The following is a 6,244-nucleotide window of genomic DNA, read 5'->3' on the forward strand; positions in this document are numbered from 1 at the left end:
TGCCTAAGGCACGCCGATCAGTAACTCACCTGGCTGGATCAAACATGCCTCGAACCCTGCCATCTGCCGACTCCTACATGCCGATTTCTAAGATGTCTGTGACTTTGCCCACTACGGCTGCTGAATGGCCCAGCTACAACATGCATATGACTCTTCACTCTGCCCCCACCAATGTGCCTAGTGCTATTGTGCCCTCTGCCACCACCTATGTGCCTAATTCAAATGTGCCTATGATTGTGCCCTGTGCGCCACCAATGTACCTAATTCAAATGTGCCTATGGTTTTGCCCTCTGCCGCCACCAATGTGCCTAGTGCTATTGTACCTATGATTGTGCCCTCTGCTGCCACCAATGTGCCTAGTGCTAATGTGCCTATGATTTTGCCCTCTGCCACCACCAATGTGCCTAGTGCGAATGTGCCTATGATTGTGCCCTCTGCCACCACCAATGTGCCTAGTGCTAATGTGCCTATGACTGTGCCCTCTGCCGCCACCTATGTGCCTAATTCAAATGTGCCTATGATTGTGCCCTCTGCCACCACCAATGTGCCTAGTGCTAATGTGCCTATGATTTTGCCCTCTGCCACCACCAATGTGCCTATTGCTAATGTGCCTATGATTGTGCCCTCTGCCACCACCAATGTGCCTAGTGCTAATGTGCCTATGACTGTGCCCTCTGCCGCCACCTATGTGCCTAATTCAAATGTGCCTATGATTGTGCCCTCTGCCACCACCTATGTGCCTAGTGCGAATGTGCCTATGACTGTGCTCTCAGACGCCACCAATGTACCTAATTCAAATGTGCCTGTGTTTGTGCCCTCTTCCGCCACTAATGTGCCTGGTGGACCTGTAAAGTCTCCTATGGCCCTTACTGGGCTGTCCTGCCCCACTGCCCCGATTGCCCTGTTATCCAAACCTAAAAAGGAGCTCACTGCTACCTCCAAACCTGGGAACCCGCCCCTTTCATGCGCACTTATCAACACCTGTTCACTCTCAGTTAATGCTTTTGACATTCACAACCTCATCACTAACCAGGATCTCAACCTTTTATTCGTCAGCGAAACCTGGCTTCATGAAGCGTCAGGGCGAGCCCTCTCACTTGCCCTCCCTCAAGGCTACACCATTTTGAGGTAGGATCGGCCCCTCCAGAAAGGAGGAGGGGTAGCTCTCATAGCGAGAGAGACCATCCCCATCAGAAAAATGCAGGGCGGTGACCTGGGCTCCAACAGCGATTACCTCCCCCTAAAAATCCAACCTTCCCCCGAACTGCACGATCACCATCCACTTGGTATATCAACCACCAGGATCAGCCACAGACTTCCAAGGCGGACTCCTACACGCCATTTCCAACAACCTAAAGAAAACCTCCAAAGCCCTCCTGCTAGGGGACCTCAATCTGGGCCTGCTTGACCTGTCAGACTCACAAGCCACCCACCTCAACAAATCCCTTTCCTCCTTAGGATTCCAACAAGCAGTGAAACTCCCCATGCACTGCAAAGGTCACACCCCAGACTGGGTTGCCCATCACAACTGCTTCCCCCACATCTCTGCCATCTCACCCATCCCATGGTCAGACCACCATGCGATCTCCTTCGAGCTATACATCAACAAAGGACCACCTCCGCCGGTCCAACCACCCCAGCCATCCTTTGCAGGAGCTCTAAACAGCTAACCAAGGAAAGGCTCCTACGCTACCTCCAAAGACCTGCCCTCCAGGCTCCCCCTTCGGAGGAGCCAGACACCCTGGCTGCGACCTACAACACCATCATCACCAGCGCAGTCGAAGCCACTGCTCCTCTGACTCTCAGGAAAGCCAAACAAAATAAACACACCAACGCCTGGTTCTCCTCCAATCTCCTGGAAATGCGTTCCAGAAAAAGAGCTTCTCATTCGGCATGGATAGCCAAACCTTGTCACGCTACGGAAGCATCTTTTAAATCCATATCCAATGAATACAAAAAAGCCATCACCACAGCCAAAACAACTCATTCAGCACAAGGATAGCTAATGCTAAATCAGGGTCCAAAGAAATTTTTGCTATCTTCAGAGAATTGGAATCACCAGCTCCCACCCCACCTTCTACTACAAAAAATGCAGAATGGTGCAATAGCATCCAGTCTGCCATGCTGGACAAACTCAACCTACTTCAAAGCAAGATTATCGCCCATCAACAGGTCCTGACCAAACTTACCGATGACTTCCACTACAGTACCTCCCATGACTCCCCTCCTTTTTCCTTCAAAGAAATTAACGAACAGGAAGTCATTGCCCTACTCAAAACTATGAAGCCAACCAACTGTAAAGGAGACGTCTGTCCCTCACAGATTATCAAAGACTGTGCTCCCACATTGGCCCCATTCCTGTGAGGAATAAAGGCTGGAATCGACGAGGAGTGGCAAGGTTTGCCTATTGAGCTGGGGGCTGACTGTGGGAAGTAGAAACTACAAATCCCAGCACACCTTGGGGCGGACTGTAGTCCAATGTACGCACGCGTTGTCAGCTGCATTGAATTAAAGGTAGCGCATAAGGAAGCAACGGCGCGTGATCAGGTGTGGCTTATTTTTTCATGGGTGCGGTTGGAGCCGAGCGGAGGATTGCGGTCGAGAGAATGGATTCCTGATTTATACTTTTCGTGCCCAGGCGAGGCACGGAGGAGAAGCGGGCAGGCGGGCCCTTTGCTCACGGCGTTCTTGCCGTGCAAGGAGAAGGAACGTGTGGCCACCTGATTACGGTGATCCTGCCGTACACTGAGAAGGAGCGGGCAGGCTGGCGGGCTCATTGCGGCGTGCAACATTTCCTCCGAGAATTCCTGCGGAGTTTCTCGGAGCTCAGATAAGTACCCGTGTCATTGTGGGGTGGGGTTGTGTGAGTCTAATGCGGTCCTATGCATAAAACAGTGAAGGCTATGGCAAAGTGTTGTGGGATATGATTTTGGACTCTTTGCTCAGATGTGTGTGACAAATAAACTCGTTAATGCAGGAATCTACCACACAAGAACGAGTGCTGATAACTGATTATGACATGTTATGAAACCTAACCCTCTCAGTAATTTCTGGGTTGTATGGACGTGTTTATTTGTTGCTCAAGCTTGCCCAAGGGGCCATGTGTTTTCGTTCTTCATACATGGGTACAAAGCCCATTGTTTGTGCCATCCAGCTTGCTATCTTATTTGTTTGTTCATGCTCTATGTTGACATGTATTAAGGTGTGTTTCAGTGCTGACATGTATTAAGGTGTGTTTCAGTATTTACATGTATTAAGGTGTGTTTCACTATTACCTGAATTCAGTCATGAGTATGAATGTGGTCTGTACCGGAGTGATATCAGGCTGTATGAGTTTAGGTAGGTCTTAGATAGGGAGGGTTTTTCCCTGTGCTTCCCCTTTACCTATCCAAACTAGGAGATTCCCTAACCCTCTATCCGGTGTCCCTAACTCCCCTACCCCATCCACAACCTCTCCCTAATCCCTCTTCCCCTCACTGGCTGCCACATGGTGTCCTGCGTAACTAATATCAGGCGCCTGTGCCAACCACGGTGGGAGGGTCGAATTCATTTGGCTTCCGTGGTTCAGGGGAGAGTGTCAGTTCTCTACTCCCTTATTGTGTACTTTTGACATAATAAGCCACCCCCATATTGGGATACTTACAACCACCCAAGCCAAATGGAAGCGACTCCTCCGCCTTTGGCCGATGTGCTGAAGGCTCTTCAAGATATTCAGTTAGAGTTAGCACATGCCCGTCAAGAGTCTGATATTTTGAAAACCCAAGTACAGAGTTTTGGAGCGCAGAAAACCCCTTTGGAGCAGGCCAGTGGGTCTACGGCCAGAGAAACATCTGCAAGTCACAATTCGACAGTCATTGTGCAACCTTCTAATAGTGTACCTTTAGCAGCATCTGAACGGTTTCTGGGGGATCCCCGAAAGTACATGTTTCTTACCCAATTTAGGTTAATTTCCTGTGTAAGCCAACAGCCTTTGAGACTATTTAGGCAAGAACAGCGTTTGTGATATCTTATTTAACGGGAGATGCTGTGGCCTGGGCAATGCCACTGGTTCAAAAGAATGACCCTTTGTTGTATAATTGGGATGGATTCTTAGCAGAATTTGGTAGGCTGTTTGACCAGCGGGAGGTGTCGTTGGCACAAGACAAGGAATTGTTGGGGTTAAGACAGGGTACTCGGGATTTAGTGACCTATGTGACTCAATTTAATAGACTGGTGATTGAGACAGAATGGAATGGCCAGTGGCGAAACAAACTGTGTTATTCTATCAAGGGTTGAGGGAAAAACTGAAGGATGCTATTGCTCAAGTAGAGCTGCAACCTAGGACATGTACTGCAATGATCGATTTAGCATTAAGTTTGGATCACAGAATGAATGAAAGGAAGGGTGACAAAAATAGGCCAGAAACAGCACTGTTTGTGAGATTGGATAGGAGTAGGGGAGGAAGGTTGAGTGAGGTGGAACCCATGCAGATTGGTAGTGTCAGAGGACCCTTATCAGCAGCTGAAAAGGATCAGTGTAAAAGTAACAATTTGTGTTTGTACTGTGGGCAGGCAGGACATTTTATACGTACTTGTCCTAATACTCCACAGAAAAGTGTGGGAGGTGACAGGAGCAAGAAGGAAGCGGGAAAAGAGATGGGCCGGCCTTAGGGGGAACACAGGTGTCAGGCCTAAGTGAGTTAATGTTCCCTAGATGGATAGCAAACACGGTTGGAAACAAAACGTCTCACTTATAAATATAGATTGGTGACATTGTGTTTTGCTTTGTCTAAGCAGGAGGTTTCAGCGATGGTTGATTCAGGGGCGACGGGCAATTTTGTAGATATTGCCTTGGCTGCACAGTTGGGACTACCAGTACAGGATAAGGAGCGGGTGGAAGGAGTGCAGTCGGGGATGGGTCCCCGTTAGTGTCAGGGCCGATTCGAAAACAAATATAAAAATTGGAGATGGTGTGCACCTCAGGTCACAGAGAGGAAATTACATTCGATTTGATAGCAGCACCACAGTTTGGTTTGATTTTGGGAATGCCCTGGTTGACGAAGCATAATCCTAGAATTGATTGTGAGAAGCAGACGGTGTGGTTTTAGGAACAGAAGTGTAAGGAGTACATGGTACCAGAAATAGGACCCGCAGCTTGGTTGGACAAAAAGAGACTCCTAGACCCAGTAGTGGGAGCAGTGCAATCAGGAATTCCTGCACAATAAATGGAGTTTGCAAAAGTCTTAAGGGAGGAGCAGAACAGTTACCACCTCATCGTCCCTATGATTGTGTTATTGAATTGGAGGAGGGGGCGAAGTTGCCCTGCAGCAGAATATATGCTCTCACAGAAACTGAAAATACATATCTAAGAGAATATTTAGATGGGATGCTGGCTAAGGGCTTTATTAGACACTCTACATCCCCGGTTTCCTCACCTTTATTTTTTGTTCCCAAGAAAGAAGGCACTTTACGGACATGCATTGATTACTGTGCATTAAATAAGGTTACTGTCAAGAATAGGTTCCCTTTGCCTTTGATTTCGGTCCTGTTGGATCAAGTGCGGTCAGCCCAGATCTACACCAAATTTGATTTGATTGGAGCCTATCATTTAATAAGAGTGAAAGAGGGGGGCGAGTGGAAAACGGCTTTCCGGACTAAGTTTGGTTTATTTGAATACCTAGTGATGCCGTTTGGTTTATGTAATGCTCCTGCAGGTTTTCAGTTCTTTATGCAAGAAGTATTGCGAGAATTTATTGACTTTTTTGTTAACGTCTACATTGACGACATTTTGATTTATTCAGATTCTCCAGAACAGCATGTAAAACATGTAAGGGCAGTTTTACAACGTCTACAACACTATCAATTGTGTGTAAAATTGGAGAAATGTGCGTTCCATGTGAAGTAGGTTGAGTTTTTAAGATTTATCATGACCCCAACAGGTATTGTTATGGATCCCAAGAAAGTGCGGCAGTTATGGACCGGCCATCTCCACGGTGCATTAAAGATATCCAATCCTTCTTAGGGTTCGCCCATTTTTACCGGCGATTTATAAGCAATTTTTCTAAAATAGTCACTCCCATCACACAATTGCTTAGGAAGGCGGTAGCTTTGTTTGGAGTTCAGAGGCAGAAGAGGCTTTTAAAGAACTGAATGTAGCCTTTACTACAGCACCAGTGTTAAGACATCCCAACACTGAGAAAGCCCTTCAGGTGGAGATTGACACTAGTAATGTGGCGGTAGGAGCCATATTATCCCAGAAGGATGAG

The sequence above is a fragment of the Ambystoma mexicanum genome, chromosome 3q (assembly GCF_040938575.1).
Source record: "Ambystoma mexicanum isolate Mex_15411 chromosome 3q, UKY_AmexF1_1, whole genome shotgun sequence".
Lineage (NCBI taxonomy): Eukaryota > Metazoa > Chordata > Amphibia > Caudata > Ambystomatidae > Ambystoma > Ambystoma mexicanum.